Below are 27,604 nucleotides of genomic sequence, written 5' to 3'. Positions count from 1 at the left end.
AACTGGGACTCTGGTAACTTTTTCACTTGACTTTTGGCAAAGCCCTTTGGATGACGAGCAGAGAGGACTGAAATATGTTGGTCTAGGAGAGGAGAGTATAATCTTTTATTCAGCTTCTAGGGCACAATAACTACACCCCCCCAAAAAAAAAAAAACCCTGGAATAATGACAAAGTTCAAACATTTGTTCCATTAAAGACTGAATAAGTAGATGAACAAATGAGTTCATGAATAGGTAGGATTCAGGAAGAAAATATTCGCCTCTTCATCTCTTCAGATATTAAGCGTAGCCCTTGGAAATGTGTGGTCTGGTACCCAACATATAACACAGAGAAATCCAGCTTCTAGCACTTTGCATTTTTGTGGCTGAGAGGACTATGCAAACCCAGTAAGGCACCACACCACCCATCAAACAGAAAACCATGATGTGGGAAAGCTCTTCTCCTTGGAGATTTCTTGTGCCCATTTTCTACTCAAAACCAGACTGATGACCAGTCCTTCTGAATAACCCTTAAAATAGAGAACTTGAAAAGTCAGTTCTTTATGTTTCTTTCCAACATATGGTTGGCTACCCTTCTATATAATGCCATCATCATTTCATTGTTAGATGAAATGCAATACAGAAAAAAAAAAACTTTTAAAAAACCCTTACTGGGGGAGCTGTGTGGTAGCGCAGAGGATTAAGCGCACATGGCGCAAAGTGCAAGGACCAGTGTAAGGATCCTGGTTCGAGCCTCCTGGCTCCCCACCTGCAGGGGAGTCGCTTCACAGGCGGTGAAGCAGGTCTGCAGGTGTCTGTCTTTCTCTCCCCCTCTCTGTCTTCCCCTCCTCTCTCCATGTCTCTCTGTCCTATCCAACAGCAACAACAAGGGCAACAAAACGGGAAAAAAGGCCTCCAGGAGCAGTGGATTTGAGGTGCAGGCACCAAGCCCCAGCAACAACCCTGGAAGCATAGATAGACAGATAGATAGATAGATAGATAGATAGATAGATAGATAGATAGATAGATGATAGATAGATAGATAGATAAACTGTATTTTAAAATATAATTAAGAAAAGGTAGGGACTTCCCTCATTACAATTTTACTGGATAGAGACAGAGAGAAATCAAGAGGTGAAAAGAATAGAGAGGCAGCGAGTAAAACACCTGTAGCACTACTTCACTGCTTTTGAAGCTTTGCCGTGCAGGTGGGGACTAGGACCTTGAACCCTGGCCCCTGAGCATGGTAAATGTGTGCTTAACCAGGTGCACCACCACCTGACCACCAAGAAATACAATTTCATGTCCCCCCACAGTGTGCTGACACACGTCACTCACCGTCGTTGTGTCCTTTCCCTGCCCTGCAAGATACTGGCTATCCCCAGAAATCCCTCTGTGCCTACCTTCAAGTGATCCTCGATGTGCAAGCACAGACTATGGGCTAACCCACCCTGCCTGTCCCCTTGCTTTCCTTCCTAAATCACACATATGAGAAAGATCGTCTGGTAGGGGTCTTTTTCCTCCTGATGTGTTTCAGTAATGCAATCCCCTCCACTCTTGCAATCTTGCTGTAGCAAAAGACAAGATTTCTAAAGCAGACAGCTTGATTTTCCCTCTTTAATCAGCAAGTACTTTCAAGATTCTTGTAAAGGGGCTGAGTGGTGTAACATCCGATAAAGCTGGCCCTCACCTGCTTGGGGACAGCAGTGAGACAATGCTGGAGAGAGAGAGAGAGAAAGAGAGAGAGAGAGAGTGTGTGTGTGTGTGTGTGTGTGTGTGCATGTGTGTGTGTGTGCTGGAGAGAGGGTGTATGTGTGTGTGTGTGTGTGTATGTGTGCTGGAGAGAGGGTGTGTGTGTGTGTGTGCTGGAGAAAGGGTGTGTGTGTGTGTGTGTGTGTGCGTGTGCGTGTGTGTGTGTGTGTGTGCGTGTGCGTGTGTGTGTGTGTGTGCTGGAGAAAGGGTGTGTGTGTGTGTGCATGTGTGTGTGTGTGTGTGTGCTGGAGAGAGGGTGTGTGTGTGTGTGTGCTGGAGAGAGGGTGTGTGTGTGTGTGTATGTGTGTGTGTGCTGGAGAGAGGGTGTGTGTGTGTGTGTGTGTGTGTGTGTGTATGCTGGAGAGAGGGTGTGTGTGTGTGTGCTGGAGAGAGGGTGTGTGTGTGCATGTGTGTGTGTGTGTGTGTGTGTCTCCCTCTCTAGCCTCCTTCTTTCTTCATCTTGATCTGTCTCTATCCAAAATAAATCAACAAAACATTTTTTAAAAGTTATAGAACTGAGATGCATCCAGCAATACTGATGGCTGGGTGTATAATAACAAAAACCAGCATCTGTCAAGACAGCTCACTTGGACAGAGAGGACTCTGCTCATGTGCAGTGCAGGTTCGAGCTCAGACCACACCACCTGGGAGTGGTGCCATGTCGGGGGAAGCTTCACAGCTGTGGGATCAGTCACCTAGAACTCTAGAGCAGGGTCACTATATAAGACCCAGCTCTATGCAAATAGCATTAAATGACATTAATCATGGTGAGGCTGTGTATGACACAGCAAATTCTAACCATTGGATTCTCAAAGTAAACCAAATTCCCAAATGGTCATTACTGACTCAATGAATAATAAAAAAAATTAAGTAAATAAATAATATTATTTTTGTTTTTAAAAAAGGGGAAATGAGTAAAAGCTCCAGGTGAAGTGAGGTACAAATCAGTCAAGAGTCCTCACTTGTAAAGATCTAATGGAGGGAAGTTCATTAGGGAAACAAAGGTAACTACTGAGGCTGAAGGTTCCTGTGTAACACAAGAGAATATAAAAAGGAACAGGGATAGAAATGGCCCAACATGTGGGGGGAGACAGCATAATGGTCATGCAAAGAAACTCTCATGCCTGAGGCTCCGAAGTCCCAGGTTCAATCCCTCGCACCACCATAAGCCAGAGCTGAGCAATTCTCTGGTGTTTCTCACTGTGTCTTTCTCTCTCTGCATCTCTCTCAAAAACAAATAAATAAATAAATAAAAATAAATAAATAAAAGGTTAGAATTTTTTTAAAAGAAAAGAAAAGGTCCAGCATTAGGAAGAAGAGTTGAAAGCAAATCGATGACATACCAAATATAGTATTTTTTTTAAAAAGTCACAATCTACAGATCAATTATTTAGAAGAGGGTTAAAATGTATTTTGACGTAAACTGTATTATCCACTGACAATCTAATGCAGTATTTGAGAGAATGCATTCTTATCTCCTGTGACCGTTATTAACTGGAACAAATTCATACTTTTACATTTCTTTAAGGCAGATATGATTCCCATAACTCAAAGGGGTTTCTGTCAACTAACAAATAAAATGTTCTGCCTGACACCAAACCCTGGATCCCTTCTTGAGGAAGTCGATTATAAGTGTTAAGTGAAGTGTTTTGCCTTTAGAATCGGTCTGTATGTATGTATATCAGACCATGGTCCTCAAAGCAGGTATCAGCAAAGATGTCACTTCCTCACAGCAGCCTTTTTTGATCTCTCACATTTATGATCTGAACCTGTTATCAGGCCTTCATTACATTCCTGTTGAACTATTTACACAATAGAATCCCAAGGTATTTTTTTATTCTGTAGATGTTTTCACCAAAAGCTATTTATTTTTTTCATTCGCTTCTCCATAGGATAAGATGTCAGAAATCAAGCCCTTTTCAGATGATAATTATAGTTTGAGTGTGTTTGAAGGAAAGATTTCCTATGTCACTACTTAATATTTCACGCAAATAGAGAGAAACTAAGTTAGATGAGGTTTAAAATAAGAAAGTGCCACTTATGGGGAAAGTTGCAAACCAGAAGGTTATGACATATTTTAATGATTTCTTTCTGTGAAAGAAGAAAAAAATCACCAGATGAAGAGACAACGAGAATTTAACTTAAAATCCTTCTTTGTGCTTCAAATAATGACAGTAATAAGTGCAATCATTTTAATTAAATATATAGAGCAAATAAGTACAAGATGAATGAGCCTTGGACTAAACAATGAAGACCATCATAGAAGGGCAAAAATATAAAATACAGATCAAGTGATTAAATCAAAAGAAGCAAACATTTTGAGATGGGGCATCTTTCTAATAGTCAAAGTATATCATTTATTAGCTATCAATGCATAGTATTAAAAAATACATGGCCTCTAAAATAAAAAAAGATGATACTCTGTATTTCAGGACAAAATGGACGGAACTGGAGGTGACTGATTATGCTACATGAATAAAGAATAAGTAAAGGGAGTGGGAGAAAATTAGCAGGTGGTTTCACTGAAGTATGGGTTGGAAATAACTAAAACAAGCAACTTTTCAAGAAGAATATTGATAATATTCAAACTGCCTCAGTTTTTGTAAAAACTGTAATGGCTGTTGAAGTGAAAGTGAGGTACAACTGTAACAGGGAGGGGAGGGGAGATTCTCTCGCGTGTCACAGAATGGCAAAGGAACTTTAGAAAGGACGTCTCCTCGCAAGAAATCAGCTCCCTCTCACTCACCCAAGCGGAGCCTGGGATAATGTGCTGATGTGAAAACACAATGGTCGTAAGTTACAATGTTTAGGCTGCACGTTCCTGAATCACAGCTCCCTCAGATGTTCCGTACGACAGCAGACTGTCATGTCTGCTGAAGTTCATAGTCATCTCTTTGAGGAGGATTCTGAGGGTTTGTTTAACTTCTCAAGGATCCTTGTCTTGACAGCACCTAGGATGTGCCTCCACAGGGGAGCTTGTCAGACCAGAGCAGAGAACAGCAAAGGAAAAGCAGGACAGACCTGGCCATGATGGAATAGCAGGAGGTTACCCAATCTGATTTCCCTTCTGCAGGGAAAATAAAATAATGAAACCCAGCCTCATGGACAGAGTGTCTTTCCCCCCAAAGCAATTCTTGGAAGTTAGACAAATTTATTCTCTCAAAAAAAAAAGCACCAATTAAGACCCACAGTAGAAGCCAAGGAAAAGAGACCACATAGTTTATTTTCAGAAACTCTATTAATTCCTAAGGAACCATTAAAGCAGTGGTTACATAACTATATAATTTGAAGGTTACTGCATGATATTAAATGTTGGACAGACCGAGCTCTGCTTGCTTTTAGTCAAGTGTTCTGCACAATGATTTTTCGGGAAGTTAACCACTGTGCCGTGGAGCTCAGCAGGGAGTGTTTTCACATAGAATTCAGTCATTTAAGAAGACTTCTTAACAGAATCACAACTATGAGATGTCACCATGAGTGTAAGCGTTAGCCTGATTGTAGAAGAGGACTGAATAGTCCCTGCAAATGGGCCTCTATGTCTATAATGAAATTCCCGGAGATGGGTTTCATCAGCTTGACTTGGGAAACGTGCTGAACGTTTGTTTGTTCTCTGCCAGGTACAAGATAGCATTACAGAAAGGCAGTGCCCTCCTCCGAGGGAATGCTTAACTACTTTCTCTGAAATCAAAGCTTCAGATGGCAGGGCAATCGTTAGGCGAACGTTGATCAGATAACCTGGGCTTTAATTTGCTCTTACATGAAGACAATTAAGGTGACAAGAATTCACTGAAACTACTGAATTATCTCCTCCAATGTTTATATGCTTTTTCTCCTGACTGTTCCTTCATCTACCTCTGTGCCCTAAACTTCACTAAGAATCAAGAATTCTAGCCACGTGGTGTCGTACCTGGTAGAGTGCAAATGTTATATCAAGCTTGAGGACCTGGGTTCAAGCGTCTGGTCCCCACCTGCAGGAGGAATCTACACATTGGAACAGTGCTGCAGGGGTTGGTCTCTTGGCATCTCTCTCTTTTTCTCTCTCTCTCTCTCTCTCTCCATCTCTTCCTCTGTCTCTCTCTCTTTACCCCTCTCCCTCTCTTCCTCTGTCTTTCTCTCTCACCCCCACCCCTCTCCATTTCCATCTCTTTCAGAAAAATAAATAAATTTATTTTTTAAAACCCTCCTGGGGGAAAAAAAAATCAAACATTCTAATCAAGCAGTAGGAATCACCTGATGGAAATACACAGTCACTCTGCAACATACGAATACAACTAGGTGACTTCTGAAGCTGTGTAATCATCCAAGGTGTGCTTTAGATGGTGGTCACACATCCTTGAAGCTTGCGATAGTTTTGTTTATTCTTACTCTGAACACTGTCCACACTAGTTTGGTGCTCTGGAAAAGAGGTAGGAGCAATGCACTCATCCATCAGTTAGTTTCTTTTCTTTCTTTCTTTTTTTTTACTTTACCATGGAAGTCATTTCACTGGCACTCCTACTTAAACCTAACAACTGGTTTATTTAATTAACATCTCAGGGGCTCAATCCAATCCGATCAATTAACAGTTGCTGATTAAATTGGAGGTAGGTGTTTAATCAGTCGGATCAGGTGATTTTAGTTACAGTTATCCAAGATATTGGCCCACCTCGGGGAAGAGAAGCTTGGACAAAACAGACATTGTACAAGTCGAACATTTACTGCTAAAAATGGAAAGTCTGAAGGTTGGAAATCTGACAGAATGTTGGCCTCAAATGGAAGCAAATTCAAAGCAGAGCCCAGAGACGGAGACAGGAGGCGGCCATGATGTCACCTCAGTACGCTTCCAGGGGCCAGTGGGAGAGGGGGGACGTGGCCACCTCCCACTCTGGGCTCAGTGCCTAAGCAGGCAAAATCCAAGGAGGGGGGGGGGTTTGCCAGTTTCTCCCTTTTCCCAAACTCTTGTTTATCCCTAATTCTACTTCTCAAGATATTTTCTAAAAAGTCAACAATGGATAGTCAGGTATTCCAACTGCTAAGCCAGAGAGAGCAAAAGGCATGTGGCTAAGAGTCGGAGCGATGAACGTGTGAGACCTGCTCCCACTTGTTGGTATGCATGAGACCCCTTCTGTTTCATTTGGTTTAAATCCCCCCTGCTTAACACTATTCTATTTACATAACCACTTCATTCTATTTATATAACCGCTGTTAACAAGCACCTCCCTCCAGGGCATTGGTTCAATCCCCACTGTTTCATGATATGTTTTTGCTCCACCCCACCTCCTTGTCACACCCTGATCCTCTCCTTGTCACACTCTGATTGTCACCAGTCACTTTTCTCTCCACCCTCTCTATGTCACACCCTGTTTCCACCCTACTTGGCAAGTATATATAAAGACAGCATTGTGAGTTTTAGAGTACTGTACCTTGAATTTAGCTTAGCTCCTCTTAGATTGTGCTGCGTCCTGCATGAATAAAGAGATACTGCGTACAACCCAGACATGAGTCCCTGGTCATCTGTTACCCGCCCGTGAAGCCAGCCCGGAGAAAACAACCTAACCCATCGAAAACGACATATGGCGCCCGGAACAGGGACCCGTAAGCAGCAGATTTACAAGAAGACATCTTAGATAAGTACACACCTTTTGGGTATCTGCAATATTGTGTTAAGGCACTGTGATTTTTTTTTTCTTTTTTATTGTTTTCCGGAGATCTTTCCACCATGGAAAATCTTTTCCAAATCCTGCATTCTTTTTCCAGTATACAATTTTTATATATCTGGGACATTTTTCTCGGGGCTTCACCTTATATCCTGTTGATCATCATAGCAGCTTTTAAGGGATATATAGGGCAACCTCTCAAAAGGCTTAAGAAACTAGAGGCTGAGGTCCAAGAGATAAAGGAAGTAATCATAGAACTTAACCAGCACCTTAAAAACAAGAAGAAGCAAAGGCCTGTCGTGATCTTGACCCACCCTAATTCCTCTGCATCTTGCCCTGAGGCCCCTATTTTGGCATCTTGCCCTGAGGCCCCTATTTTGGCAGACACGTGTCCGAATTCTCCTTTGGACTCCACAGCCACTTCTTCGGCCACCCCCATTTTGGCAGAAACGTGTCCGGAACCTCCTGCTGCCTCCACGGCTGCTTCTTCACCCCACCCTGTTTTGATAGACACATGTCCGAATTCTCCTGTAGCCTCCAAAACCACTTCTTCGGCCACTTGTCCAGAAGCTTCCACTTCAGTGACTCCTCCTACCGCTACACACTTATCAGAGGAAGTCCACACATTTCCGGTCAATGTTGCCCCCAATAGACAAAAACCTCAGGCCTGGTATCCATATTCCGCCACAGACCTGAAGGAACTACGCCAGGCTATCAAAGATGACGGTGTTCATGCCCCATGGACCAGGTCCATTTTACAAGGCCTGCTTCAGAACCTTAATACCCCTCAAGATTGGAGAGATGTGACTTGTGCTACGCTCCCAGGCCCCCTCTTCCTGCAATAGGAGGCATTCTTTCGCGATGAATGTTTACAACAATCGCGGAAAAATTTTCAAAATCAGCCAGAGGGTAATTTTGATGCATTGTTTGGAACAGGCCAATTAGAAACAGGGATTCAACAGGCGGAAGCCAAGTTTCCAGCGGGGTATTTTGATCAAGTACGCCTGTGTGCATTAAAAGCATGGGAGCGATTAACACCACCCATGGGAGCAGCCTCAGCCCCCATTCTCTCCCTGCAACAAGAACCTGATGAATCCCTCGCTAAATTCATTGCCAGGGTCCAGTCGAGTTTGGAAAGGAAGATTTATAATCCTGACGCTCGTTTTCTCCTTCTGCGATCCATAGTCTGGGATGGAATGCTTCCGCATTTTCGACAGGCCTGTATCACTCTTAAAAATGAACACCCAGATACTTGGATTCTAGCTACACAGGATCTCAGATCAAGCTCTTTTCAAGGACCTATGTTACAGGCCTATGCAGCTACCTTACATAAGCAAAAAGGAGCTTGCTTTCAGTGTGGTCGCCAAGGGCATTGGCGTAACCAATGTCCAGAAAATAGACCACGAACCCGCCTCCAGTCAGGGCAACCCCGCCTCCAATCAGGGCAACCCCGCCTCCAGACAGGGAATCAGAGACCACGAATGCCTTGTCCCAGATGCCAGAAAGGATTTCACTGGAGGAGAGATTGTTGGTCAAGGTTCCATAGGAACGGCATGCCTCTGCCAAATGTAAACAGGGATTTAAACTAGGTATGGGGCTTCCCTTAGCCCCGCCCCCAAGAGGGAAGGAAGCAGGTCGCCCGCTTGGTGCTGTGCCCTTCTTCCACAAACAGAAGCCCAGCTTGGGACCCAATCCGTCGCTATACCCACCACGCCAAGTAACAATAACAGAGGGTGAGCAGAAGGAGGAACCCGTGGTATGTGGGAACTTCCAGCATAGAAATAACCGGCTGGAGCAAGAGAACAGCTCGAATTCAGAGCCTGAGATTTTATGGACCACCCCTGTTTTAGAAAGGGGTCACCCAACTATGACAGTAAAGATTGGTAATATTCCTTTTAAGTGTTTGATTGACACGGGAGCAGATAAGACAATATTAAGACAAGCAGAGGTTCCCCAGAGTTGGGAACTCCTCCCAGGACCACGCTTACATGGTGTTGGAGGATTGACTCAGGCATTCCGCACACGAGATTCCCTTGTGTGGGAAGATCCAGAAGGGACTACCGGACGCTTTCAGCCTTTAATAGCTGATATAAGCACCAATTTATTGGGAAGAGACTTGCTGGAATCTTTAGATGTAGTGATATCCTCAGACACCTCTGCAGGACACCACACTCACTCCTGTGAGACTGCTAGACCCAACCAGCACCCCCAATACTAACTGCCACTGTTCGTAACAGAACTCCCCGCTTAGATTGGCTTTCTAATGAGCCTGTCTGGGTGGAACAGTGGCCTTTGCCTAGGGAGAAGCTAGAAATTTAAAAAAAAACTCGTCCAAGAGCAGTTATCGTTGGGACACATTCGTCATTCTCGGAGCCCATGGAATACTCCAGTCTTTGTAATTAAAAAGCGCTCAGGAAAATGGCGCCTCCTCCAAGATCTTCGTGCAGTTAATAAAACCATGCAGGTTTGGGGCTCCCCCCAAAGGGGTTTGCCTCTTGCTTCCGCAATTCCCACAGGAATTCCAATCATAGCTATTGATATACAGGATTGTTTTTTCTCTATTCCCTTACACCCACAAGATTGTAAACGTTTTGCTTTCTCTGTTCCTTCTATTAATAATGCCAGCCCTGCCGATAGATTTGAATGGGTGGTACTGCCCCAGGGCATGGCTAATAGTCCTACTATTTGTCAAGAGGTTGTTAAATCTGCCCTTTTTCCATATATTCATAAGGTTTTTCATTATATGGATGACGTGTTAATATGGGGAGAATTAGATACAGATCTCTCCACCCTACGTGATTTTCTAATCCCTGCCTTAAAGAGAAGTGGACTTAATGTAGCTCCTGAGAAGATACAGCTAATCCCTCCAATATCTTTCTTAGGCTCAGAGATTTCCCTAACGCAGATTCATCCTTTAAAACCTTGTGTTACTTTTCCTTCTAATCTCACTCTTGCTTCTTTACAAAGTTTTCTTGGAAATTTGAATTGGCTTAGGCAGTATCTTTATCTGCCTACGAGCTGCCTGCAACCACTGTTCGATCTGTTAAAAGGAAACAAACAGCCCTCCTCAAAGCGTATGTTAACCCCCGAAGCATCCTTGGCTCTGGAAAAAGTTAACCAGGCTCTCCAGGACATGCACCTCGTTCGATTCTCCCCCTCCTCTCCAGTAAATCTTCTAATATTTAACTCCACCCCCACGGTAGTGGGGGCATTGTGGCAGAAACATGGCGTTCTCGAATGGCTTCATACGCCAGTAGGCGGAGCTCCAAGACTCCTTACCGAGATTGATGCCTTAGCATTTATGGTTCGCCAAGGAAGAAACAGATCAGTTCAGGTCTTAGGAAGGGAACCAGATTCAATCATTCTTCCCTTTACTCTCACTGATACAGAATGGCTCATACGCCACCATTCTCGTTTTGCCATAAGTTTAATGGGTTTTCCAGGACAATTAGATAATCATTTTCCCTCTAATAATTTGATAGCTTCTTTACCTCTGTTGCCTCTACTAGTACCTAAACTTTTCTCTCGAGATCCCATCCCCTCTGCTCCTACAGTGTTCACTGATGGTGGAAAAAAGGGAGCTGCTGCCCTTATATATTATCCAGACCAGAAATACCCCAAACCTCTCTTTACTGAACTTCCTGATAATTCCCCTCAGTACAAAGAACTTTATGCTGTTTTCCTTGCATTAAAAGCTGTACCAGAATCCTTCAACCTTTTTTCTGACAGTGTGTATACTGTTAACTTACTTCCATGGCTTGCTCGATCTTATGTAAGAATTGATGACAACCCACTTTCTCCTCTTTTAATTCAAATTGCCTCTATGCTCTGTTCTCGAACCCATCCACTGTATGTTCAGCACCTACGTTCCCACAGCCCTCTTCCTGGTCCCCTGTCCGAAGGGAATGCTGCAGCTGACCGCCTTGCCTCCACAGGAATTCTCCTAGCCTCTGTCTCTAATCCTGCTGACTTTCATTCCCTAACCCATGTTAATCTTAAAGGTCTTCGAGCTCGATTTCCTGATATTCCTCTGCCACAGTTAAAACGTATTCTTGCTACATGTTCCTCCTGTGCAGGTCTAATCAAAACACCTGCTATTCAGACTCTAGGGGTTAATCCTCGAGGTTTAAAAGCCAACGCTCTTTGGCAAATTGATGTTACCCACATACCTAACTTTGGCAAACAAAAATATGTGTTCGTCTCAATTGATACCTTCTCTAAGTTTATGTGGGCTACAGCTCAAACTGGAGAAAACTCAAAAAAGCTTATAAGCCATATGCTCTCCTGTTTTGCTGTAATGGGCTTACCTCTTCAACTTAAAACGGATAATGGACCTGCTTTTACCAGCAAACAATTTAAAGATTTTTGTTCCCTCTGGAACATTACTCATACTACAGGCATTCCGTATAATCCACAGGGACAAGGCATTGTTGAGAGGGCCCATCAAACTCTTAAGGCTCAATTAAATAAAGAAAAAGGGGAAATTTACCCCCCTAATATCCAGCTGGCAAAAGCCTTAACTACATTAAATCTCTTTAATATTTACAAAAACTCCGACCAACCTCCTATAATTCTTCATTGGCAAACACCACCCACCCTCCCAGCTATTAAAGTCAAATGGAAAGACCCACTTGATAAAATTTGGAAAGGACCTGACCCCCTGTTGACTATGGGGAGGGGTTTCGCATGTATTTTTCCACAAAATTACTCCAAGCCTGTTTGGGTTCCTGCCCGCCATGTCCGGCAATACCCACATGATGGTGCTGATATCCCTGAAGAACAAGAAACACTGCAAGAAGACTGGCTGCAAGAGGACTGGCTACAGGATGCACCCCAGGATCCATAATACAGCATGGCAGAATCAAAAAAAAAAAAATCTGATTCACAGAACTCTCCCCCCCCCCCGAATGAATGTCTTATGCTATGACTGGCCAGTTGTGTTTTGTGAGTGAGTGAGTGAAAAAAAAAAAAATTGAGTGAGTTGAGTGACCAAAATTTTTGTATGACCCATTGTGCTCAGAGTACTCTGAAAGTTAACTGACTTTATATCAAACGGCTGGACGCAGCCATGGTTTCTGGAGACGTCCAGAAACAGTCCAAAAATTGTTCATTCCCCCTTTTGATTTCTTTTTTAAGTCTTGATATCAATATGAAATGTTTAGTCTTAAACTGTGTGAGTAAAGATGGTTCAACTATGACAGTAGTTCTAAATTCACATTTGAAATGATATATCTTATTTACAAGTTTTTCTCCTCCTGTGTGTTATAAACTATATGTTTAATATGCGTGTTTCAAGTTTGGTAAACATTAACTTGACAGTTAAATCGTAACTTCGAAGTTACATTTTTACGAGAAGAGGTAAAATCAATTCATTTAAGTAACTGAGTGTTTAAGGTAAAACTCTAAATATTCAGTGTGACAATTCATCATCTCCTAAGTTAAAATACAAATTCTCTATACAGGACATTTTTGGAGGGCCCCCAAAAATGTCCTGTAAGCTATCTTGTGGAAATTAATCCACAACAAATTTGGCATCAATCTGATATTGTAAATGTACCAAAAAAAAAAAAATTGTCACTAAAATGTGTTAACTCTAGTAACCTGAGTTTGCTTAAAAACCCAATGTAAAAATAGTCAAGAATCAATATATGTAACTTAAACTCGGTATGAAAACTTTGCTATATAAAGACTGCTACATGAGGTCACGTAAGATGACCTTTACACAAAATTATAAAGATACCTAAACCAGTTATAATCATTGAGTTATCAATTGTAGTAAACTTCTAATTTGTTACAAAGTTTTTTCATAAGTAATTGACTACAGCTATGACAAGCCTTCGCATAAAGAAGCATCTGCTCATATAGAATCCCCAGAAATCCATCTTGGACCCCTGACCTCTGACATCACCCACAATTACAGCCATCCCCAGAAACCCATGATGTGACCTGACACGATCTGGAGAACCTGATTCACAGACTCCGAAGGACAAGACTTTCCTACTGCCTTTCTCTCAACCATCGGTGTCTGCTCTTCCTGCTTCTGTTTCGCCCATCATGTTTTGGCGGTTCCAGGTCACTCTCTACAGAGAAGAAAAGTTCCGGTGGCCGTCCTCCTCCATCAAGATAGACGTGTGGCATTTATTTCCTGGCCGTTGACATTGGACTGATGCTTCTATAGAACTTGCTGGACACTCCTTTTATACTCCTGGACTTCTTGAAGAATGACTGTAGCAGGCTGACTCGGGATTTTGCAATGCCAGATCACCCCTCTAGCCCCTCGGCTTATCAGGCCCCCACTCCTCCACCCATCAGGCTCACTCTGTCTCTTGCTACTCTTACTTATCCCTCCATCTTGTGCTAGTTCTTTTTAAAGACACTTACACACTATCATTCTGCTTTCTTCCCAACAGGTTTCCGTTCACCCCTACACTGCTATTCCCCTGACAGAGATGAAGCCTTTTACAGACATTGACCCAGTTATATATGGCCATTAAGTAAGAGGAAGATGTTGGGGAATTGTGAGGATATGGTTGAGCTTGGAAGGGCTTGAGCCTGAGGGGTGTGTCAATCCTGTTAGTCTCTCTCTCCACGGAGAGGTTGAGCAAGGAGGGACAGTAGAACCCCAAAAAAGGTGTGCCTCTTATCAGTCTCCCTGCCTCACAAAGTGCCCCACACTCCTGATACTATGGCAAAAAGTTAAAAAGAAAGGGGGAGATGTTGGGTAGTTGCCATCTCCCCCTGGCTTCTTCTTATCCATATGCCTATATAGGGATTTACTGATCCAAAGGTTTGGTCTATTTACATAAATCACTTTTACATAAAGCACTCCAGGGCATTGGTGGTTCAGTTATAGGATTCTCGCCTGTTCCGCCCCCTCCTTGTCACACTCTGATTTTCACCAGTCACTTTTCTCTCCACCCTCTCTATATCACATCCTGTTTCCACCCTACTTGGAGAGTATAAAAACAGCTGCTCTTCTGATTAAAGACACTTGGAAATTGCTTTCCGGCTCCAAGAGTTCCAGAGTGTATCTCCTGCGGAAGTTGGTGCAGCACGCGTTCCTGATCCCTCTCCCACACAGCAGCCTAGATCAGCTCCAGTTGAGTTCTCTCCAACCCAGAGAGCACTAGCTCGGGAAGAAGTACCCTCAGGCTATCCCGGCACCCACTCACCTGCTATGGGACCCATATCTCATCCCTCTGAGCTCCAACTGACAGACGCAAAGAAAAATGAATCATCTTTGCACGGATCGTTTCTGGCACAGGGCAAGGCTCTTAGAAATGATCGCTTCCACCTCTCCTCCTTAGTCTGGCCTTTGCTTCTCAATGACTACACAGCATAGTTCCTTCCCACTCCCATCTGCTGCATGGCATGGAAGCTGGGAAGGCTGGGCGTATGATGCTGTCTGACTGGCATCGGACGCGGGCAATAATGTCCCTAGGTGCTGCCAGGCTGTCATTTCCCATGGTGCTGCTGACTTATTTGGAGAATCACAGACGCACAAGCTCCTTGGCTTTAAATAATTATGTTGATGAGCTACCCAGCGAGGAGTGGAGGGTGGAGTGAGGGTTGGGGGTGGAGGCAAGCTCACAGAGTGACAGAGTGAGCTCTGTCAACCAGAAATCAGAGAGCAAAGGGAGAAGGTGAAAGGCACGGTGAAAGTGGAGTCTGCACAGTCTTCCTGTGAGAAGAGGGGGCCCCAGAAGCTTGATGTGCTAAGAAAGTAGTTCTCAAAGCTTAGTCTTCCGAGTCCAGACTAGGAGATTATTTTTTTGGCCAGGGGACAGGGGGCCAGCTCAGTAGTAGAGCACACTTTGCAAGGGTGAGGACCCAAGTTCAATATTCAGTATCACATACAGTACTCTGATCTCTCTCTCTTTCTTTCTCTCTCTCTCCTTCTCTCTCTTTCTTTCCCTCTCTCTCTCCCTCTCCCTCTCTCTCTGTCTCCTCTCTCATAAATTCAGTTTAAAAAAAAAAAGAAAGCATTTTCTTTTTCCATTCTTACTCATCTTCATGTGTATGGTGAAGATTTTTTTTAAAGGTTATATAATCACTGTTTGGAACAGAACGTTTTATCGTTAAAAAATTAATGATGAAATAAATCAGAACAAACTGAATACAGAAGCAGATAAGAGATGGTGAGATGGTCATATTTGGGCAGAGATTTTGAAAGTACAACCAGTAGCATGTAGAACAGAGGAAAATCAGCAGGCATTGCGGAATCTGGGATGTAAACACTGCGTGAATAATGGCAGTGCTTATTCAGCTGGAGAATTAGGGGCTGGATAACATTTTGATAGAAAATTAAGACTTTTGCTTTGACCTGGTTAGTTCTGTGACAGCAAAAAAGGTAGAGAGAGAGCTAGACATAGAGAAAGAGATGAATTTGATACTCACAAGAGAAGCCCAGGCTACAATACAGTCTACACCTAAGTGTCTTTAGTGTATTGTTGGTGGTGAAGTCTCTGCACTGATTAAGATAACTTAGGAAGAAACGACAACATAAGGACAGGCTTCTAGGCGAGCCATTCTATTTAACAGAAGAGGTGACAGCCAGCACGTGATTTGAGAGGAGTAACCAGTAAGGTGTGAGGAAGATCTGAGGGGTCTGGTATCAAGAATTCCATCACAGAAAAGTGCTTTCAGAGGGGACTATCCAGCGCCGTCAGGTCAAGAACAGAAGGCAGACAGTCACCTGCTGTTGTTGATGTCACTTTGAGTGATGGGAAAGAGGAAAACTGAACCAGATTCCCAGTGAGCCTACAGGTAGATGTGATACTAGGGAGATGTGGCAGCTCCCCTGGGAGAACACCCGCCTTACCTTGTGTGAGGCCCTGGGTTCACGGCCTGGTTTGATGCGCCATACAGGAGCATCAAAGATGGCACCATGGCAGGGCCATGGACAGTGGAGCAGAGCTGGCTATGTGCGAGTCTCTGAGTCCACTCTAGACACCACGTTACGAAGAAGACTAAGAATACAGACTTCCTATAATTCTTTTGCAAAATCAGGACTGATAAATGAGGAGGTAGTGGGGTCTAGACATGGAATTCAAGGAAAAGCTTCTCAAGTGTGTATGTGGGTCTGGGGCTGTCGGATCATGATGACGGTAATAGTGAAGAAGCACTCGGACTCATCTTTTTGAAGTCTACGAGGACTGTTAGAAGGGTTATAGTTGGGGAGTCGGGCGGTAGCGCAGCAGGTTAAGTGCACGTGGCACCAAGCGCAAGGACCAGCATAAGGCTCCCGGTTCGAGCCCCCGGCTCCCCACCTGCAGGGGAGTCGCTTCACAGGCGGTGAAGCAGGTCTGCAGGTGTCTGTCTTTCTCTCCCCCTCTCTGTCTTCCCCTCCTCTCTCCATTTCTCTCTGTCCTATCCAACAACAACAACATCAACAACAATAATAACTACAACAATGAAAAAAACAACAAGGGCAACAAAAGGGAAAATAAATAAATATAAAAAAATTTTTTAAAAAAGAAGGGTTATAGTTAGAGTAGATGTTCAGAATTAAAAGGGGAAGCCCAAGCATCTCTCAATAATTGAAATTAGGACTTCAGAGGTCGTAGGATTGTTAATAAAGACTAGATCACATGGGCACAGCTTCTCATCTCCCATTGACTGGTATCCAGGAGACACACCAGGACTTCAATGCCCCCTCATCCTGTCTCTCCTTTCCCAGAGTCCTCTGCTTTGGTGCAATGCACCACTCCCAAGTCCAAGTTTCTTTTCCTGTTCTTCATTCTTCATAAGTTGCACCTATAAGTGAGAGCATTCAGTAGTGGTCTTTCTCTTTCTGGGTTGTCTCACTAAATATGATGCCTTCAAATTTTGGCCTCACTATTGCAAAGGTGACCACTGTGTACTTGTACCACAACTTCCTTAGCCAGTCATTGGGCATCTGGGTTGCTTCAAAGTTTGGGTTATTCTATAAAATGTGCTGCTATGAACACTGGTCTCATTTGGTAGATGTTTTTGTCTTCCTTGATAACCTAAATTCACAATGGACTCACCAAACTCAGCAACAACAACAAAATAGCCTCACTTGAAAAATGGCGGGGGAGAGAGGGAAGGAATGGGCAGAATCTTCTCCAGTGAGGAGATCCAAAGGGTGAAAAGTCATATGAAAAAATGCTCAAGGTCACTGATGATGAGGGAAATGCAAATAAAAACAATAATGAAATGCCACTTGGCAACTGTGGGAATGTCACACATTAGGAAAGACAGAGGCACCAGCCAACCTTTGGAGAGGCTGTGGGGAGAAAGGGACTCTCCTACATTGATAGTGGGAATGTAAGTTAGTCCAACCAGTGTGGAAACAGTTTGGAGAGTCATCAGAACTCTAGAAACAGACCTGCCCTATGACCCAGCAGCGCCTCTCCTGGGCACACTTGCTGGCTAAGTCCAGGTTCAGAGACAGACTCAGGGTATTGACTGATACCCTCCAGGAGGAGAGAGAACTCTCAGTGAGGTCTGATTTCTGGGCCAACCCCAGACTTGGGGCCCCATCATACATGCAGTCTTCTCACTTTGACCTCTTGTCCCAGGGCTATGAAAGATTTTCCTCAACTAAGTGTTCCATTCGTCTTTCTGTCCTGACCATGAGGGACTGGCTTGGCAAATCTAACAAACTGGATGTCTATTACAAACCAACAAGACCTGCCAGCTTTCTCCATCTGCCCCAGTGCCAAGTCCCTAATGAGCACCAGGAGATGGAATGGAACAGATGGCAGGACTGTGAAGCAATGGCTCAGTGAAGCCTTGCTTTCCTTCGTTCTTTTACAAGGAAAATAAATGGAGTGGGCCCGAGGGGCAAGGAAACATGCCTCAACAAAGCATTAGCTGGTTCGTGATAGAACTGTCACCTGGAAACTTGTCTACTTTATATTCCATATTTTCTGTTAGAAATTAAGTGCTGGGGAATATAATTTAGTTTTCAATGCTGGTGTAGTCTCTCTCTCTCTCTCTCTCTTGTAAATTTACTTATTTTGTTACTGATCTAAGATTGATTTGCAAAATTACAAGATAACAGGGGTACAACTCCACACCGTTCTGTGTCCCCATCCCATCCAGTGGAAGCTACAGCAGTTCTAAGGTTGCAGCTAGGGGTTAGCTATTATTTCTACAACTATCTGTCTAGATTTGTATAGATTTGTCCAATTTTTTCGGTCCCATCTTCTCTTCCTTTCCAGGTCACATATGTACCTATTACTACATCCAAATGTTCCTCCCTTTTTCCTCTTCTCTCTCTGGGTCCTGATGGAGTTGGAGTTCAGAGCCCTCTGGGCATCCTCCCCTGTTATTTCTCTCCCCACTGGGAGTCTGGGTCAAAACTCTTTGGGGAGCAGAGAGTGGGAGTTCTGCCTTCTGTAATTGTTTCTCCACTGGACATGGGCATTGGGAGGTGGATCCATATCCCCTACAAAGATGTTATTATTCTCTACTTTCAAATAAAGGGAATCAGAAAATCAGAGACATCCACAACTAATTTCCATGGAGTCTGAGAAAGACTAGATGTCGCTGTGTGGATCTCACATTGGATCATGTCTCTCTCGGTATCAAGACCACAGCAGCAAGTCTGTCTATTTAGTCTCTTCATTAGCCCGATAGTGAGGTTTCCTACAGATCTGAGCAGTGGCACATGGAGGATTCTATTGCTCACCGAGGCATTTAAGATCATCAAAATGTATTTGAAGAATCTAAGTACGGCTGAAGGTATCATACTGTCTCTCTACCCCTCGCCATCTCCTACTCCCCCTCTCAATTTCTGTCTCTATTAAATAAAAGGAGATAAGAAGGTAAGGATTGCCCATTATGAGCAATGTGTTTTTTCATGCAAGCAACAAGTCCCATCAAAATAATTTGGTGGGGGGCCGGGTGATGGTGCAGCTGGTTGAGCGCACGTGTTATAGTGTGCAAAGACCCGGGTTTGAGCCCCCGGTCCTCACCTGCAGGGGGAAAGCTTTGCGACTGGTGAAGCAGGGCTGCAGGTGTTTCTCTGTCTCTCCCCCTCTCTTAGTTCCCCCCCCTTCCTTCTCGATTTCTGGCTGTCTCTATCCAATAAATAAATAAAGATAATTATATATATTTATAGCCCCCAGTCCCCAACTACAGAAGGTTGTTTCTGAAGCAGGTCTGCAAGTGTCTCTTTTGCTCTCCCTCTCTGTCTCATCTTCTTCTTCAATTTCTCTCTGACTCTACCCAATGATTTAATCTAAAAGTAAATAAATAAAAAGGAAAATCAACGTTTGTGGTACTTTGTTCCAGAAACCCTCAGAAGCTGATACACTCTCCAACTATCAATGTGAGTTTGGGGTTTCTGCCTTTATTTCCATCATTTTTTACATTTTTAACTTTTGCAAATGTGGCATTGCTTACACAGATGCCGATGAATATCGGATCTTTTTGTCTAATTAATCTCTCAGTCATTCTAACAGGTTCTGTTTGCTTCTATTAAAAACTGTGGGGCCAGAGAGGTGACTCTGTGGGAGAGGGCCTGTCTTGCATGCTTAAAAAACTCTTGAGTTTCATCCTAACTACATGAGAAAAAAAAATTAAATTAATGGCTTCTTTGTAAAGGAAAGGGAAACAAAGGAAGCAATCCTATTTACAATTGAACGCAAGAGAAAAGAAGAAGAAATATCTTTGCGTGAATCTAACATAAGAGAAGAAAGACCTCTACAATGAAAACTATGGGTGGCTGTTTAAAATAATAGAGGGAGACACAAAGACATGAAAGACTGCCCTTTGTTCAGGGCTCAAAAAGAATAAATATTGTGAGAATGGCTATCCTATCAAAACGAACCTATAGATTCAAATGCAATCCCTGTCAAAATCCCATTAGCATGTCTCGGTAAAATTGAACAAAACCTAAAAGTCATGCATAACCACAAAGGACATTGAATTGCCAAAGCAGTCCTGAGGGGGGCGGATAATAAAAGAGACATCATGATCCCTGGTTTTACTGTATACTACCTAGCAATAGCTACGAAAGCAAGGTGGTGTTTACATTAGAAACAGACACTCAGACCAAAGGCACACAATGCAGTTCTGACTCTAACCTACCTATATGTACATACGCCATATGGCAAGGAAGCCAAATGCATTCATGGGGAGAAGAAAACAAGACTCTCCTACAAACGATATTTGGGAAACGGTGTGGTCACATTCAGAAAAAAAATAAAACAAGGCCACCATCTAACACCATACACCAAACATAACTCCAAATGAATTAAAAACCTGGGTACTAGATCTGAAACTATAGAAGACAGAGGAGGAAAGATAAGCGGAAGGGGTCAGGTGGTGGTGCACCTGGTTGAGCGCAAATCTTACAATCTGTTGGGTCAAGCCATTGGGTCAAGCCCCTCCCTCCCCCGTCCCCATCTGCAGGGGGAAAAGCTTTGCAAATGGTGAGGCAGTGCTACAGGTGTCTCTCAGTTTCTCTTCCCCTCTATCTCCCCCTACCTTCTCAATTTCTGGCTGTCTCAATTCAATAAAAAAGATAATTAGGAGGGAGTCGGGCAAAGTGCAAGGACCAGTGTAAGGATCCCGGTTCGAGCCCCCAGCTCCCCTCCTGCAGGGGTGTCGCTTCACAGGCAGTGAAGCAGGTCTGCAGGTGTCTTTCTCTCTCCCCATTTCTGTCTTCCCCTCCTCTCTCCATTTCTCTCTGTCCTATCCAACAACAATGACATCGATAACAACAATAATAACTACAACACAATAAAAAGACAACAAGGCAACAAAAGGGAAAATAAAATTAAAAGATAATTAGGAGAGAGAGAGAGGATATCAATGAAACACTTCAGAACCTTCACATCAAAGTTATATTTGGAAACTCAACTCCATGGCAAAGTGAAACTAAAGCAAGGGTAAATAAATGAGACTATGTCACATTAAGCAGCAAGGTCCTCCTCTGCTGTCATGTTCCAGGACCTGAACACTCCTCCCACCCCAGAGTCCTTTGCTTTGATGTAATGCACCAGACCCACTCCAAGTTCTGCTTTGTATTTTCTCTTCCGTTCTTATTTCTCCACTGCTGTCTATGTGTGGGGTCATCCCATATTCACCCTTCTCTTTCTGACTGATCTCACTTCACAAGATTCCTTCAAGCTCCATCCAAGATGAGGTGAATAATAGCTGAGTAGTATTCCATTGTGTATATAGACTACAACATGCTCAGCCACTCATCTGTGGTTGGACACCTGGGTTGCTTCCAGGTTTTGGCTATTACAAATCGTGCTGCTATGAACATAGGTGTACACACATCTTTTTGGATGGATATGTTGGGTTCCTTAGGATCTATCCCCAGGAGAGGAATTACAGGGTCTCAGGGCAGGTCCATGTCTAGTCTTTGGAGAGTTCTCCAGACTGCTCTCCACAGGGGTTGGACTAATTTTCATTCCTTTGTCTGCACAACCTCTCCAGCATTTGTTGCTGCTACCTTTTCTGATATGTGACATTCTCAAAGCAGTGAAGTGGTAGCTCACTGTTGTCTTTATTTGTATTTCTCTGACAATCAGTGACTTGGAGCATCTTTTTTCATATGTCAGTTGGCCTTTTAGGTCTCTTCCGTTGTAAATAGTCTATTCATATTCTCTCCCCACTTCTGGATGGGAATCATTTGTGGGTTTGGTTGTTGCTGTTGTTATTGCTACTGCTGCTGAGTTTGATGCCAAAAGAAAAAAAAAAAACTTTTTAAAAAAGGTGTTTCACATGTACATGCATAACTCCACATCTCTGATTTCTTTCTTATTTTTGTGGGTTTTTTAAGATTTCTTTAAGATTTCTTTAAGATTCTTTTAAGATTTCTTAAGATATTCATGAGTGGTGAAGCAGGGCTGCAGGTGTCTGTCTCTCTCCCTCTCTATCTCCCCCTCCCTTCTCAATTTCTCTGTGATTCCAATAATAAATAAAAATTAAATAAACTTAAAAATATTTTTTAAATAAAATGAAGAGCCAAGGGGTTAACTAGCACGAATCCAGGAATCCCAGGACTAAGGAGAGGAGGGGTTAAGACAGAAGCTGTAGGGGGTCGGGCGGTGGCGCAGTGGGTTAAGTGCATGTGGCGCAAAGCACAAGGACCGGTGTAAGGATCCCGGTTCGAGCCCCCAGCTCCCCACCTGCAGGGGGGTCGCTTCACAGGCGGTGAAGCAGGTCTGCAGGTGTCCATCTTTCTCTCCCCCTCTCTGTCTTCCCCTCCTCTCTCCATTTCTCTCTGTCCTATCCAACAACAAACGACATCAACAATGACAATAATGATAGCCACAGCGAGGCTATAACAACAAGGGCAACAAAAGGGGGAAGAAAATGGCCTCCAGGAGCGGTGGATTCATGATGCAGGCACCGAGCCCAGCAATAACCCTGGGGGAAATAAAAAAAAAAAAAAAAGAAAGAAAGAAAGGAAGAAAGAAAGAAAGGAGCTGTAAAGGGCTTGGAGACAGCTTCCCTAGGAGGGCACATTTGGCCATGTGCCTGGGGCCCAGGTTTGAACCTGGTCCCACGTGGGAATACCAGGCAAAGGGGGAGTTTGAAGGGTGGTGGGAAAGAGCTGTCATGTCTCTCCTCTTACTCTCATGCCAAGAGAGATAAAGTTATGCAGCAGCAAGGCCCCAGTAATGGCAGCATAGAAAGAGAGAGAGAGAGAGAGAGAGAGACTGTAAAAAAAATTTTTTTTTAAGAATTTTTTCATTTATTTCTGATTGGAAGAATGGTCCACTCTATGCTGCAGGGATCTCTCTCTTCTCTCTCTTTAAATTTTTACTTATTTAGTGGGTTGAGAGAGAAAAACCAGAGGGAAGGGGAGACCAAGAGGGAGAGAGATAGACAGACACCTGCAGCCCTGCTTTAGCACTCAGCTTCCCCCCCTACAGGTCCCAGGTCCTTGTACATGGTAACATGCACTCAACCAAGTATACCACCCCCAGCCCCTCTCCCTCTCTGACTTCTCCTTTCCCCCTTCACTGATCTCTGTGCCTGTCAAATAAGTAAAATATTTTTTAAAAAACTACACTCTGAGCAAAGTTATGTCAAATACAGTGATGGGTGGGGGTGATAGCATAATAGTTATGCAAAGAGACTTTCAGACTTTCGTGCCTGAGGCTCTCAAATCCCAGGTTCAGTCCCCCACACCACCATAAGCCAGAGCTGAGCAGCGCTCTGGTAAAAAAAAAAAAAAAAATTGCAGTGGCCTAATAAGGTACATATGTGGAGAATGACAACCCCCAGGAAAGTAAATACATCAAGTAGAAGGAGTTTTCAGTTCATTATTATTCTGGCTTTGGCTGTTGATGCTAAACTCTCTCAAACAGGGTATGAATTGTTAACACTTTTTTTTTGCCTCCAGGGTTATCTTTGGAGCTTGATCACACTACAAATCCACTGCTCCTCGAGGCCATATGTTTTTTTCCATTTCACTGGACAGGACAGGAAGAAAGGGAAGACAAGACAGAGGAGAAGAGTGGCACCAGGAGCTGGGTGGTAGCACAGTGGGTTAAGGGAACATGGCACAAAGCACAAGGACTGCTGTAAGAATCCCAGTTTGAGCCCTTGGCACCCCACCTGCAGGGGGGTCACTTCACAAGCAGTGATGCAGGTCTGCAGGGGTCTATCTTTCTCCCTATCTCCCCCTCTCTCAATTTCTTACTGTTCTATCCAATAAAACAGGGGGAAAAATGGCCTCCAGGAGCAGTGGATTTGTAGTGCAGGCACTGAGCTCCAGCAATAACCCTGGAGGCAAAAAAGGAAAAAAAAATCAAATGTAAATGTGTGTGTGTGTGTGTGTGTGTGTGTGTGTGTGTGTGTGTGTGTGTGACAGAGAGAGGGAAAGGAGAGAGAGAAAGGAGAGAGAGAGAAAGGAGAGGGAGGGAGAGAAAGGAGAGAGAGAGAAAGGAGAGGGAGGGAGAGAAAGGAAAGAGAGAGAAAGGAGAGGGGGGAGAGAGAGAGAGAGAGAGATATCTGCAGCTCTGCTTCTCCATTCATGAAGTTTCCCCTTGTAGGTAAGGACTAGTTTGAAGCCTATGTCCACAGAGGCCCACTCAAATGAGGGTACCATCATATATCACTATGTTCAATTATTCCCTTCCTCATAAATCTCACTGAAATCACATACACAGTGTAAGAAGTGCTTCTGCGCTCTAATGTAGGATTGTGCAGCTTAACATGTGCTCCGTTTCCCAAAATCTACTCGTGTTCACTGTTGTAAGACTCCCCCTTATGACACATCCACGCTTCCAGAATGTGTGTTGTCCTCATGACTTGTACCAGTGAGCACATGGAATACAATGAAAATAGAGAAATGTCAGTTTGAAGTCTGACTTCAAGAGCCTTGAGAGTTTCCATTTGCTCCTTACAGTCCTTCCAAGATTGTAAGAGAAAAATGACATCAAATACTAGCAATGATCCTACAATGATCACACCCACTTTGAGTAAGGCCAGATTGATGGGGTAAACAGCTAGTGGTATTTAGATACAATATTTATATACTTTTCCCATATTTGGGAGCTACTCTCTGCCCTAATCCAGCTTTCTAGCCCTATTCCCAACTCTGACACCATCTCCCCAGGTAATATTCTTATTCCAGCTGCATGTTAGCTGTCAGGCTCAGGCAAAAATTACTAGTCATGGACCCCTTCGGACATACATAAAATAGACTTCCTAGCTTCCTAGCTACTTCCCACACGAAGACCCTTCATTTCATCTGCTTTAGTACTATCCTGGGGTTCCTGTTTATTAGCCAATTTGTTCTGCCTTATATCTTACCACCTTTCAGCCACCAAGTTGCAGATGCTACTATGATTCCATCCTGACCTCCCTGGGCAGAGGACCTCACCCATGTGTCCTGGAACCTCCCCTCCCCAGAGCCCTGCCCCACTAGGGACAGACAGGCACAGGCTGGCGGTGTGGATCCACCTGCCAACATCCATGTCCAGCGGAGAAGCAGTTACAGAAGTCAGAACTCCCACCTTCTGCTCCCCAAAAAGACTTCTGGTACAGACTCCCAGAGGGACAAAGAATAGGGAAGCTTCCAATGGAGGAGATGGGACATGGAGCTCTGGTGGTGGGAACTGTGTGGAATATATCTTAGTCTTGGGCTGAGATGTCCTGACACCTGACTTGGGGAAGTGTGGAAATGAACCGTGTAACAGCAACAAGCCTGGAACCAACATACTCCCAACAAAGTGATGCTGAAGGGAGTGGGTTGGTAGCACAGCAGGTTAAGTGCAAGGACCAGCGTAAGGATGCCGGCTCGAGCCCCCGGCTCCCCACCTGTGAGGGGTAGGGAGTCACTTCACAGGCAGTGAAGCAGGTCTGCAGATGTCTATCTTTCTCTTCCCCTCTTCTCTCCATTTCCCTCTTCCTATCTAACGATGATGACATCAATAACTACAACAATAATAACTACAACAGCAATAAAAAACAAGGGCAACAAAAGGAAAATAAAAATTTTTTTAAAAATTTAAAAATGCCACTGAAGTTGGGGGCAGGAGGGGAAGGGGCGTGGTGAGAGACTTGTTCTTGCTGCCAGGCCCACGGAGGGACAGACGGCCAGATAAGCCGGTCTCAGATGAGGCAGCATTTTGTGTCTGGGAAGCTTAGCCTCAGGACACAGGCGCACCTTTCTCCAAGTTTCCTGCTATCTGGGGCTTCTCTCCATCCTACCTCCCCTTTGGTTAGTTAAAGCTTTCTCTGCCTTGACATTCTCTTTCCCACTTCACTGTGAGGGAGCTGGCTTTACTTCTGATGGGGGGATTCAAAGGGCTGGAGGGATAGACTTCTCAAGAAAGGTTGGAGGTATTTTTTGCAATCTCCCTCAACTTTCAGATTCTGGCCCCTCCTCCGTCACGAAAGGCTTGTCTCTGGAGTCAGGGTCCATGCCGTCTCCCCATGACCAGCCCTCATGAGGACTCATTACAGGGTTCTTTTTTTTTTTTCATTGTTGTAGTTATTGTTGTTGATGGTGTCATTGTTGGATAGAACAAAGAGATATGGAGAAAGGAGAGGAAGACAGAGAGGGGGAGAGAAAGACAGACACCTGCAGACCTGCTTCACCGCCTGTGAAGTGACTCCCCTGCAGGTGGGGATCCAGGGTCTCGAACCCGGATCCTTAGGCCGGTCCTTGCGCTGGGCACTACCTGCGCTTTACCCGCTGCGCTACCGCCCAACTCCCTGATTGCAGGGATCTTAGACAGCACCCGGCTGCTCATACTTGAGGCTTATTACCCGGAGAGATCTTAAACCTCCTTATTTTATGCCCTTGGTCTATCAGGGGTCTACACTACCCGCCCGTGGCTACCTTGGAAACAATCTCATGTTTGCACTTCCTGTGATGCTGAGATCCTTTGCTGAGTCACCTTCATGGCTCCTCGGGTTATATCTGGGGCTTCTTTCAAAAGTACGTTTTAGAAACCTTATACAACAGCTTGGGTTTCTGTTCCTTAGAGAAGAGCACAGCTAAACCCAAGCAAGACTCAGCGGGACATGGTAGGCAGCAGCAACAACTACAAAAAGGCCTGCAAAAGCACATGTCTGAAAATGGAAGCCAGGCAGGGCTGCCAGCAGCGTGCACAGGCTCTGACCTCTGCCACAGTGCTCACTATCGTTCTGCACAGTGCTGAGCTCTCTCACTCCATGTGTTCCTTGTTTGCTGAGGTATTTTAGCTCAGGCCAGGACATTAGCAAAGCCAGGGAAGACAGAGTATATTTACAAAGGGACAGAGGGAAAAGAAACTTTGTTCCTATGCACTTTTTTTTTTTTTTTTTTTTGGCAAACACATTTGAAAAATGCACTTGGAAAATCTGATGGTTTCCACCCTCTCAAGCCTCCGACCATCTGAACCTCGCCTCATCTACCTGGAACAGGCTGGAAGAACACAGCCAGTGTTTGGTGGTTCCTAAGCCAGTAGTCATTTTTAACTTCTCAGAAACAGAGGAATAAAATACTCACAACCTATTAATTTTTTTTAAAGCGTAAACACTAAAAATGAGTTTTTGGACCTTGAGGCCAAGTGGTAAAATGAAACGTTTTTTAGAGTACCCACGTGAGCCTGCCTGTAACTGTATAAGCCCACGGCCTGGCTGGGGAGACCACAGATGATGCAATTCCTTGCAGAGAAGATCCCCCCCTTGTCTCCCTTTCTCTCCTGCTAGTGATGACCAGGAAACTTTCTCACTTTCAAAAATAAACAGAGCTGTGTTCTTTTAGTTCAAAAGTCACCGTTTTAGTTAAATATTTATATGAGCAG

This window comes from Erinaceus europaeus, chromosome 6 (assembly GCF_950295315.1).
Source record: "Erinaceus europaeus chromosome 6, mEriEur2.1, whole genome shotgun sequence".
Lineage (NCBI taxonomy): Eukaryota > Metazoa > Chordata > Mammalia > Eulipotyphla > Erinaceidae > Erinaceus > Erinaceus europaeus.
The sequence above is the reverse complement of the archived record's forward strand: the minus strand, read 5'-3'. Positions refer to the sequence as shown.